Source organism: Fulmarus glacialis, unplaced genomic scaffold (genome assembly GCF_000690835.1).
Source record: "Fulmarus glacialis isolate BGI_N327 unplaced genomic scaffold, ASM69083v1 scaffold4436, whole genome shotgun sequence".
NCBI classification, from domain to species: Eukaryota; Metazoa; Chordata; class Aves; order Procellariiformes; family Procellariidae; genus Fulmarus; species Fulmarus glacialis.
The window spans coordinates 42,921-54,651 of record NW_009219879.1 but is presented as its reverse complement, the minus strand read 5'-3'; positions in this window follow the sequence as shown (position 1 = coordinate 54,651).

The following is an 11,731-nucleotide window of genomic DNA, read 5'->3' as shown; positions in this document are numbered from 1 at the left end:
CTTCCTCTTCTTTTGTACAAACCTCACTTTGAGCTAACCTTAGAGATACTTGATGGTGCCAGAAAGGGTCACCATCACCCACAGTTACACCATCACTATGTTTTCATGTATTTATTTGAAAATGTCTGCCCAAGGTAGCAACACATCTTTATCGTTCAAAGACAAATTCCTTGCAAACCTGGGTCGCCCTACCCTACTTGTACAGGCACAAAATAACAAGACAGTGCCTTTGTATGAGTAAAACCAAGTTCTGTGAATCTCTATTATTTTACAGCTGAATGGGTTTTATACATGTGCTTCTGCTGTGCGTGTTCCTGAGAAAACTCTTTTTCCTGAGTGCTTCACAAAATTGGAAGTCCCAGGGATGAGTTTTCAGGAAAGCAGCCAGCTGAGAGCACATCCCACTGCACCGTGCGTTAAAATCCTGGGGTTAAATCCTTGTCGCTGGATTTAAACAAGACCGTGCAGTTGATCTGGCTGGTAGGGAGCAACTGCTGGCCGGCATCTCAGAAAACACTGGCCAGCTTGTGCCCATCACTGGTTTTGAATGTATCTCTTAAACATTTGGAGTCCTCTGCTGAGATGTGGTGGACACTGAGGGGGTTAAAACTTGCAGGTCTCAATCAAATTTGTCAGCTCTGTGTAGGCTGTAAAGCCTGAGCTGGTTTTGGGAACCAAAAGCAAAACCATCTGGGGGCCCGCTGGCTCCCACCTCTCCCCGAGGGTGCCCTGCGGTCCCCGTGGGGAGCTGTCTTTCGGGGCGCAGAGCTGGTCCCGGCGCTCAGCTGGTCCTGCTGCCGACCTTTGCATCAGGAGAGGAGTGATGATGCCGAGAGGTGGAAACTCCCCCAACGGGAGGTGTGCTGCGGGGAAGAAGAACATGGGGTGCACCCTGGGGGGGGTGGGGATGAGTGCTGCCTTCCCAGGAGCCGCGCACCGCTCCGATGGGAGGCGAGCGGCTGGGCAGGCTGGGGATGATGCTCTGCATATTTTAAAAGAAACAAAGCTGCTGCTTCTGGGGTGGGTGGTCTTGATTGTGCAGCATCTGTCCAAATGCAGGGGGTATTTTAGGTAGACTTCAGCAGTGACCAGTGGTCACGATCAGCCCGAACAGCCAGCTTAGACCAGGGCCCCAGGCAGTGCAGGAGGTGAATTTGCCTTGCATTTTAAAACCATTTCCTTTGAAGGATGAGTGGCTCAAAAAATGCAGCTTGATGGGGACAAAGACTTTCTAAATGAGGCACCAAGTTATTTTTTAAAATGCATTACCTCCACTGCTTTGTTACTAACAACAGGTCCAGAAGCTCAGTTAACAGCTTCAGGAGGAGCTTTTTCAGGCAAAACGCAGAGCTATTTTACAGCCCACGGTTTTCTGTTGCTTTGACATGTCACTCTTATTTGTAAGGAGCACTGACAAACTTTTCACTTGCAGGAGGAACTGCGCCAAAGCCCCTCAAAACGGGCAGGTACTGGGTTCATCAAGATGCATCCCAGCCCTCACCTGCAAAATGAGCTTTGAGGATGGACTTCCCTGCCTCTGGCAGTGGGGCGTCTGGGGGAAGAGCATCCTCTGAAGGTCTTGGGTGGATGATGGTCCCGGCTGGGGGGGAGGGCATCCTGGTCGGGCATGCTCATGGCCAGGTGCTGATGATAGCCAGGGCGAGAGGGGGCTGAGGACGCAGCGCTTTGGGTGAAAAGCGGGTTCAACTATGGAGGTTCAAGGTATGAAGTGAAAATCACCGTCAGCTGGGGCCAGCGTACTTGGCTGGGGCCAGCCCTTGTTCTTTAATGAATTGGAGGATGTTAAGGGAAAAATGGGAAAGCAGTGCTGCACTGGTGTGCAGCCTGCTCCAGCGTAGGCTTCCCACGGGGTCACAGCCTCCTTCGGGCATCCACCTGCTCCAGCGTGGGGTCCTCCATGGGCTGCAGGGGGACAACCTGCCTCACCATGGTCTTCACCACGGGCTGCAGGGGAATCTCTGCTCCGACGCCTGGAGCACCTCCTCCCCCTCCTTCTCCACTGATCTTGGTGTCTGCAGGGTTGTTTCTCTCACATATTCTCCCTCCTCTCTTGGGCTGCCGTTCTGCAGGTTTCCCCCCCGCCTGCTTCTTACATATGTTATCCTAGAGGTGCCACCACCATCACTGATGGGCTCAGCCTTGGCCAGTGGTGGGCCCATCTCGGAGCCGGCTGGCATTGACTCTATCAAACATAGGGGAAGCTTCCAGCACCTTCTCACAGAAGCCACCCTTGTAGCCCGCCCGCTACCAAAACCTTGCCATGCAAACCCAATACAACCAGCCAAAAGAGTGAAGGGTGTATGAACCTTTCCTTCCACTCTGGCTAAGGAGGAGTTTGCTGAGTGTGGCAGTGGTGTTGACCTGCCAAAAAGGCCATTCTGCAAATGTCTTACCCATCCCACTCAAGTACTTTGGCGGTACCACACATCTGAAGTGCTTTCCCGTGTCTGACAAATCCCAGAGCCATCCCTGCGCCTGGCGTTCACACCCTGTCCCGCTTCGCTAAAGGCGTGTTGCAGACTATTTCTGGTGTGTGCAATGACAGTACCTTCTCTGCCAGAAATGCAGCAGCACGATGGTTATGCTCCTGCCCTGCTTGTGTGGGCAAGTTGGCGAGTGCCAGTGCAGGAAGGCTAATGAAGCTCATGCTTGCAAGTTGTCTGGGGGAAAAAGTACCAGCAGGATATTCATGCGTCAGGGGAATGTTGGTAAATAAGTGCCTCTTCCCAAACTGACCTTTTTGGTAAAGACTAAGGTCTGCGTTTTGCAGCACCCTGTCCTTGCAGTATTGCCAGTGTAAGGCATAAGTTCAGGCACTCTCATTCTCATAAGTGACGCCAAGCAGCTGAACTTCCCGCTAGATTACCTCATTTGCAGTGGGCTGTTTTCATCAAGCAGAGGGCAAATGAATGGAAATGGGGGGGGAAGAGGCAGCTGAAACCTGTCTGGAGTTTACAACCAGCACCTTCATGCAAGCAGAGTTTGCAAGCCGCCTATAGCAAAATGTATGTTCAAAGGATATGAACAGGCGGGTGGCGTTCCTCTTTTAAGGCTGTTTCACCGTGGAATGCCTCAGGCAGACCCAAAACTTAAATTTGTGCTTTCTGTGCTATTTAGGGGTTCATGTGCATGCCAAGAAAAGACCACTTTGTTGCTACTAATTAAAAGTGTATTTTCCATAGAGAAAAGCAATTTTTAAGAAAAGAGTGGAAGCTCTTTCTGCTTCTTTTCTGTCTTTTTTCATCTTTAATACATGCATGATTTCAACACCACAACCCAAGCAGATCCACTGCCCGTCCCAGTCAATATAGTGGTAGCCTCCTGTGAGACTCAAAGTGAAAAAAAAGGTAGCAACTGTTGGCACTGGAAGGGCCTAACTTGTTAATGCTGTATTTGTGTCAGTCTTCATTTTGAAGTTCAGGCTGCATTTTTGACCTAGGTGTTAAACAGCAATAGCAAGCAACGAGATCTCAGCCAAGAGGAGGAGAGGAAGAACCCACAGCTGTTAAACATTTACAGGTTGTCAGGGCCTGACAAAATTAATCTTCAAACAGTGCAAAAGTTGGCTCAATCAATCCCAGAACTATTCGTAATTATCACTGAAGATTTGCGGAGGGCACGTAACGTACCAGAAGACTCAAAAAGAGCATCGTGGCATCTGCACAGCGATCATGACTGTACTACGCCATCCTGATTTTCTCCTGTAACGAGGTAAGAGGTGACGCTGACATGCAGGAGCAGGACACTTGGCACATCGCTTGGCACTGCGAAAGCTTTTTGCACCTTCTCCTACGCGGTTCTCCACAGCATGTTTAAATGAGATTACTAGAAGGTGGGTGCTGACTTTGTTGGATGATTGCATCCGGTGCCAATGGTTTGTGGCCACATTGCAGAGATACTTCAAGCAAGATTTAGGATTGTTTGGGGTTTTTTTTCAGTCTGGTCCCACTTGGTATTTTTATTATTGATCTGGATGCTGGACTGTGGCATGTGCTTCTGTCCTTTGCAGATGACGTTAAACTGGGAGGCACTGCCCTGGAGCTCAGGAGTAGGACTGAAAATGACCTTGACAAACTGGAAAAGTGGTTTGGAAAATAAAGGGATTACTCTGAAAAGGGACAGGCGCAAACCCTTATTTGTGCAAACAATTCCTTTGCATCCCTGCAGCATGTCTGAGAAACTTCTTTCCCTTCTGATGGCTGACAAGCTGCTCGTGGGCACACAGAATAGAAAAGGAAAAAGATAAAAAATGTCTTTATCAGCACGGGACATGAAAAAACAGTATCTCGTACTGCTCATATGTGCTGGCTGGAGATGGCCCAGAGGTGGCCCAGAGGTGGTCTGGGGTGGGGGGTTGGGGGGATGAGGGTGCCCGTTGGGGGAGCTCAGCCATGAAAAGGGAAAACACAAGAACGCCTTTGGATGTTGAGTCCTTGGGTGCTGGGTGGCCCTGAGACCGTCTGACCCTGGCGAGGTGGCCTTGGAGATGCTTGGACTTGGAGGTAAGCACTGGGGAGGGGAAGAGCAGAGATGTTTCCCTTCTCCCTGCCTCCTTATCTCTCCTCCTTCCTTTCCCCTCCCCTTATTTCTGTGCAATTACAATTAAGACAAACAGGAACAAAAACACCCCGGGGGACCATGAGCAGATGTGATAAAGAGGAGGAACATAGCAAACATAGATTATTTTGGAAGCATGGGACCCGTGTCATCCTCCTTCCCGCAGAGAAGCTGGGGGAGACCATGGGATCAGGAGGCTCTTCCCACTGCGCCGTGCAGGGGCACTGAGACTTTCAAGTACAAAAGGCTCCTGGGTGCTGCAGAAAAATATAGTAGAAAGTGGAAAAGCATGTTTACAGCTGCTTTTAAGGACCGGATGGCATGTCCAAATCAGGGCTTATGTGCCATGGAGGGACGCCAGCACTGCCGGTGGGAGGGATGGAGCCAGCACTGCCAGGGGCAGTGGGAGGAATGGAGCTGCAGACCGGGAGCGTGGGTTAGGCTTTAGCCTTCAGCTTGGGGCCCTGCTGCCAGCAGATAAAAGGCTTTTTCCCCAGTGCAAGCCCCCATGCAACCCACGCTTTGGTGTGGGTCTGTCCATGCCCACCTGGCAAAGGCAGCTCGTATCCCAGATCCGCATGGAAACGGATGGGGGACAAGGGGTTTGCCCAGGCGCACACCATGAGCCCACAGCGGGGCTGGCAGGAGCCAGCTCGCTGGGCTGTTACTGCCCTGAACAGCGGCTGCTGAAGCATTTAGTGGGGACGCACAGCTGCTGATAACGCAAATAAAAAAGCTCTGGCTGGACACGGTACTGGGTCTCATGGGGAAAGAAAAGCAGAAGCAGGATAAAGGTAGGGGAAAAAAAGACGAAAAAGCTGTACAAGATGTTACAGAGATGAGGAGAAATGTGCAGCTGCCGCTACACACAATACAGAGAAAGCCAAACCATGTCTTGGGCATCCCTTCCTCGGCTGCAAGGGCAGTTCAGCTCTGGCATGGACAGACCGAGGCAGGGCGGTGGGAAGGGGATGCTGCAGAGAGCGGCAGGGCACAGGCAGCAGTTTTGGGCTCCCAGGAGAGTCACTGCCCTGCTGTGAGATTGAAGGCAGAGTCCAAGAATGTGACCAGCTCACAGGAGCATTTTATTTGGACATATCAGTCAGACCACATCAAATTCTGGCTGAAACATCACAGGGAATGGAGTGCAGGGAAATAGAGTCACCTTCATCTGACTCTTTTGGCCAAGCTGGAGCAGCGTGCATTTGCTTTGGTCATATAGTAAAAGTACTCCTTCCTCCCAGGGTGGTTTGAAGTGTCGTGATTTAACCTGGCAGGCAGCCAAATACCACGCAGCCGCTCGCTCACTTCCCCCCCGCAGTGGGACGGGGAGAGAATCGGAAGGGTAAGAGTGAGAAAAACTCGTGGGTTGAGATAAAGACAGTTTAATAGAACAGAAAAGGGAAAATAATAATGATAATGATGAAATATACAAAATGAGTGATGCACAATGCAATTGCTCACCACCCGCGCTGACCGATAACCGATCGGTACTTCCTGGATCACGCCTACCATTCATACACTGAGCATGATGTCACAAGGTATGGAATACCCCATTGGCCAGCTGAGCTGGCTGTCCTGATTATGTTCCCTCCCATCTTGTGTACCCAGCTCAGTCAGTAGGCATGGGAGCTGTCCTTGGACTAGGAGGGCACTTGGCAACAACTGAAAACATCAGTGTGTTACCAACATTCTCCTCATACTACATCCAAAACACAGCACTAGGAAGAAATTTAACCCTATCCCCACCGAAACCAGGACATGAAGGAAGAGCATCGAGAATAGCCTGTTCTAGGAAAAAAACAGCAGCTGAATGTCAGACTGTTTTCACCAAGGCCAGAGCAAAAATCCCTCATAAAAGGACACTCACAGGACTGTTTTACCCAAGGTAGCAAAGCTCCTCAGAGTCCCCTTTCGGCCCAGGAGGGCCCAGCCCGGCCCTGGTGTCTCTCTTTTGGCCTCTCCGGGGTCAGCCGCTGGGGCTGCAGGCAGAGGGTGTTTTGGCATCTGCCCTTGGGATGCTGTTTTGCTGGTACCCACCCCAAAACTGCAAGCAGCGGGCTCACACCTGGGGGCTGATGCAACCCCCTGTAACTGCAGCCTAGCAGCTCCCTGGGGAGCCAATTTGCGAACTGTGCCTAGGTGCAAGCAGTGCTTTTGGGGGGAAGGCAGAGGAGCCTCCCGTTGGATGCCCCTCTTCTCTGCACTGGCGTGGGAGCAGTGCATTGCTCGGCGGGGATGCAGGGTCCAATCCCCCACTGAAAATCTCCATGAGCAGGGTGGGGGGTCCTCTGTTGTGGGGCTGCCAGGCTGGTCTGAGTCAAGAGCTGCGCCAGCAAGCAAAATACAGGCTACTGGGACCCCCAGTAGATGTATATGGGGTTGTGTGGCTATGGGAAATGACAGCAGAGCTAAAAGCTTTTCTCATGCTTGCCGCCGTTTCTGTCCCGGGGCGGGCAGGTGGGGGCGAGGGCGGCTGCTGCCCGGGTGCCTCCTCCCAGCAAGCAGGAATACGCCAGGTCTGACCTGGATGTTTCCAGACAAGCCCGAACATCATGAAACAAACTTCTGACACAGCTGGCTTCCTTTGAGGTTTTTTTTTTTGTTCCTCTATTCTAATAGGTGTCGTCTTCAGCAGTGGATATGCAGTTGCAGTACTTCCCATCTGGTTGCATCAGTCTCGCAAAACTGATCTGGTGGGCAGTGCTGCTGATGCGGTGACTAATGAGCAGGAGGGAACCTGAAATCCTGCTGCTTTCTAGAAACTTTGCGAAGACCAAGCAGCCGAGAGCCCGCCCCGGCTGTCGGTCTGCAGAGCTGCACAAGGGGAGGCTCTGCACACACTTCTGAAAAGGGAACAGTAAGGGAACTGAAAGCCCAAACACACTGCGTCCCAAGACTCAGTTTGTTTACCCATTGCAGATCTTTTTTCTTTCTCCCTGCTTTCAGTTATTTGCTGCTTTTATGGTCCTGGTGATCACCTACGTGATCGGACATGTGGCTCTCCCAGGATTTCTTGCATACTCCCCTGTCTGCCTTTGAGGCAGAGGGTTCCATGTGGTGACACATGGGACTTTTCTCCTGCATCCTCAGACACCCCTCCACACCTCTGAGAGCCCGAGCAGCCACTGAGTGCAAGCTCTGCTTGGCAGTCATGGGCTGGCAGCAGTACAGCTTGGGAGAGGAGCTGGAAAGTCCCTCCAACTCCAGTGCATGGCTGGGCAGATTACTCAGTGCCTGTGCTTTAGTTTCCCCATCTTTGTAGATGACATCAGTACCTGTACGCCTTGCTATGGAAATTAATTACACGTGGCCATGGTCTGCAAACAGGCCAAGCTCAAGCCCATCTGCAGAGGATCTGACCTGTAACGCTTGGGGCAGCAGCCTGGCATCGCACCGAGTGACACCCACATGTAGTGTTGGCAGCAGAAGAGTCAAACCAACCCAGCTGCAGCAACGCATCGTTGCGGGCAGTAACAGAGAGTGGCAGCAGTATCTGTCCCATCTACCCACCACATCTAGGCAGAGATGGCAGAGAGCCGGAGCCCCTGTCACCCCTACGTAAAAGCCTGGGCTGCTGCCCTGGCAGCCAGCTCTGCCTTTGAGTGCGGGGGGACCGAGGAGTTCTGTAGTCCCAGCATGGGACAACAGGATGCCACAGAGGACGTAGCATTGCTCTTGGAGGCCAGCCCTGGGTTTTGACATGACAGCTGCATACGAGTTCGAGAGATAGGGGCCAGTGCAGCTCCCTGTCCATCTGCAGAGGGACAGCAGCTTTGTTGCTCTTGACTTTCCCCACTAGACCTACCAGGTTGTCTGCTCAGAGTGCGACTTGCCCCGCTCCCCTGCACGCCTGCAGGCTGTGCGGCACTCACTTTCGGCCCAAAAACAACTCTCCGGGAGGCTGGTTGCACGTGAGCACTATGGGGTAATGCACCTCGTAAACAGGTCCTCTGAAGCAGCCGAGACAACGCGCTGGGCATTGCTTCTCCGCGTGGCTGCCATGCCGTGGGGCAGAGCAGGGCAAGGCTGCAGGGCACCGGCTGCCGTGGGTCTGACTCAGTGCTTTGCAGCCCTGAAGATGCCTGCCTGCCTCACTGTGCCTGCATGGGCAGGGCACGACTAAACCTCCCACCAACAGGCTTTCGCTGTTTTTAAATTAGGAGAAGTCACTTTAAGCATGGGCCGCTGACCTGGATCGTCCTCTGCGGCCCACACTCCATCCATGCAGGGAGACGTGGAGCCGGACAAGCGCAGGCGCTGCTTCCCCACGCACAGCAGACACTGTGCCTCTGTGCACACGCGTGTGCACGAGGGAGGTATAGAAATAGCTCATGTGATGGGGAATATCAGCCATGAAGGTTTTCTCATAGCAGAGATTTTCTGGATTAAGTAACGCCCAAGTCAGACGGAAATTTTTGGGGTGTTGGACAATGTGGAAAATCCAGTTGTGCTCTTTGTTGTCCTTCGACAGGTATACACCCCGGCTGTTATTTCCTGCTCTAGCCCACTGATGCCTCAGATAGATCCTGATCCTCGGTTTGATTTGAATTTCATTAACCTCCATAGAAGGGCCTTTGCCCAACTCTGAACACTGATCGCTGGGGATATTTGCAGCTGCTTTGGGGTCCAAAGGCACCCAGCGGTGATGAGAACAGGGCCGAGGGAGATGGTGTGCCCAACCACGTCTCAAACGTGACGGGGTCCTGAGCCTTTTCGGGTCGGACTGGGAGCCTGAGTCTGGCACCAGTGAAGGAGAGCTCTTGTGCAAGCCTGCACCTTCACTTCTGCTGCTCAGCTTTTATCTCTATTGCCCTAAGGCCCAATTATGGATTTTCTTGGAAATGTAAGTGGAGGGACATGGCTCCTTCTTCTAATCCTCGGTGCTTAAGTGTTTGACAGTTTCCAAAGTGCCAGTGTTGGTGTAGCCTGAGTCACACATCCCCAGGCAGACTGTCTGCATCCTTCACTACTTTTGCATCGTTTAATGAATACCCTGAAAGACTCAAAAAACCCCAGTAGTTTCTTGAAAGCAGAAATACAAGAAACATGTTGGAGTGAGCTATCTGGACTTTACAGCGTGTTTTACACTAGTCTAGTTTTACACTAACTGAACTGATGAAGTCCAGGATTTTCTCAGAGGGAGCCTAGCCCACAGGTATCCCCAAAAGCCCATATGCTTTTTGGTGCAATGGGATATGTGCTCTACTTATCCTCAGTCTTGGATTTTTATATAACCCCAGAGCCACACTCAGCAACTCCTCTCCGAAGCATCCTCAGACATGGTATTTGTACACAGCAACCACTTGTGTCTGGCTTACGTAGTCCTGCCAGGGATGAAATCAGGAGCACCCCACACTTTCAGAACATTTAGGTTGCAAAATCACACTCTGAGCAGGAGGGAAATGCTAGAGCCAAGGCTCCAGCAGGAGCCGGCTTTCCCAGTTGTGCTATGCAGTGCGATCCTTGGTGGCACGACCAGGGTCTGCTCCCCCCGCCTGGCTGTACTTATCTTCCCTTATTTGTCTGCCGTTTCAGAGCCCCGCATCTCCAGCTCTTGAGACATTCCTCCTCCTCCCATGTGGACACCATCTGCCAGAAGCCACTTGCTTCATATGCCAGCAGACACAGGAATGGCAGCAACATTATCTCACTGGTGCTGGACAGAGAGAAACCATAACTTTGTTGGCACCAGAACAGAGATGAACAAAAAATCACACAGGGTCTGTTGCTGCATCACGCTGCGCTGCGGGCTGGTCGTTATTTTGCTCTCCTTGCTCGTGCCTAGGACTCTGCTAGTGTTGCTTCTTCCCAAGCAGGAAACCCACACCCGCTGTGGGTGGGGATAGCCAGGACACCAGCATGCCTTCGTACCTCCTCCCTCCCCAGGGGCACATTCGTTTTGGGTTTTTTGCTCAGAAAGCACTGACTTGTCATTTCTAACTTTAATTTCACGTCATTTCCCCTTAATATGATTATCCTTCCTTTATGTAATTTATTCCCACAGGTGCTTACAGCACCTCCCTGGTTATTAGCAGCAGGATTAATTAATGAGCTGTTTATCCCTTACCCTAGATTGTTAACCAAGCTATTTAATAAAATCAGACCAGACATCTGGCCTAGCAATACCTGACTGGGCAGCCACCTCTTTTATCAACCTTCTGCATTCAGCTGACGGCAAATATCCAGTGCCAGGCACTTAGCAGCCATCTCACTAGTGTCTGCAGGGCAGGCACAGTTTTTCATATTTATTATAATCCCGTAATGACTAAGGCTGCAGCCCAGAAAAATGCTTAAGCTTGTTTTTAACTGCATAGGTGCAGCTAAGTACCCTTAATGGTTGTATGACATGACCATATACTTAAGTGCTTTCTGAACTACAGCTTTATTGAGGTTTCCGTTCTTGTCATACCACACAGCCTCCCATTTTGCCATCCCTTTTTTCCAGCATGGAAAAAGGGCATTTGCAGGGTGCTCCCCTTACCAGAATTCTCCAATTGCCGTGTGCCAGGTGAGACGGGTCTGCAGATGTGCCCAGGCTCTCCCCAGGCAGAGCTGCAAGGCTGCCCCTGTTCGACGTCGTCAGTAGCGACTGCGGGCATTGTTGCCCCTACCCCACTCCCAGGGGGTGGGAGACGGCCCTTGCTGGGTTCCCATGCCTGGTGCCTGGTTGCACCCCTCTTCTCCCGGGGCAGACAGGCAGCGGCAGAGCCAGGACAAGGTCCTGCTGCGAGGTTTTGGTTTTTGCAACAGGGTGCTGCGAACCTGCCCTTTGCTTGGGGAATCGGCTGCCTCCCCGGCTCAGATGGGGATGGCCGTGCAGCCCGGCTTCGATGCTCTGTGTGGCTTGGAGCTCCCAGTTGACACTACAGCAGAAACAGCCAAGAGCAGTAATTCCATTTATAATTCCCTTGGCACTGAGCAATATTTGGGACCTGCCTACTGTGCACGCATGAGGCAGACAGAGTCTCCGCACATTGCTGCACTCCTGTGCTCACTTGCACCAGCCCAGGGCCCTGCTCATGGCCCCGTCTACCAAGCAGCGTCCCCGTGCTCAGAGCTGCAGAAGCACAGATGCACAGATCCATTGTAAGCCACACCAGTGGAGTCAGGGAAAGGGGACATCCCAGGCTATCATGGAGCAGGGGCAGAA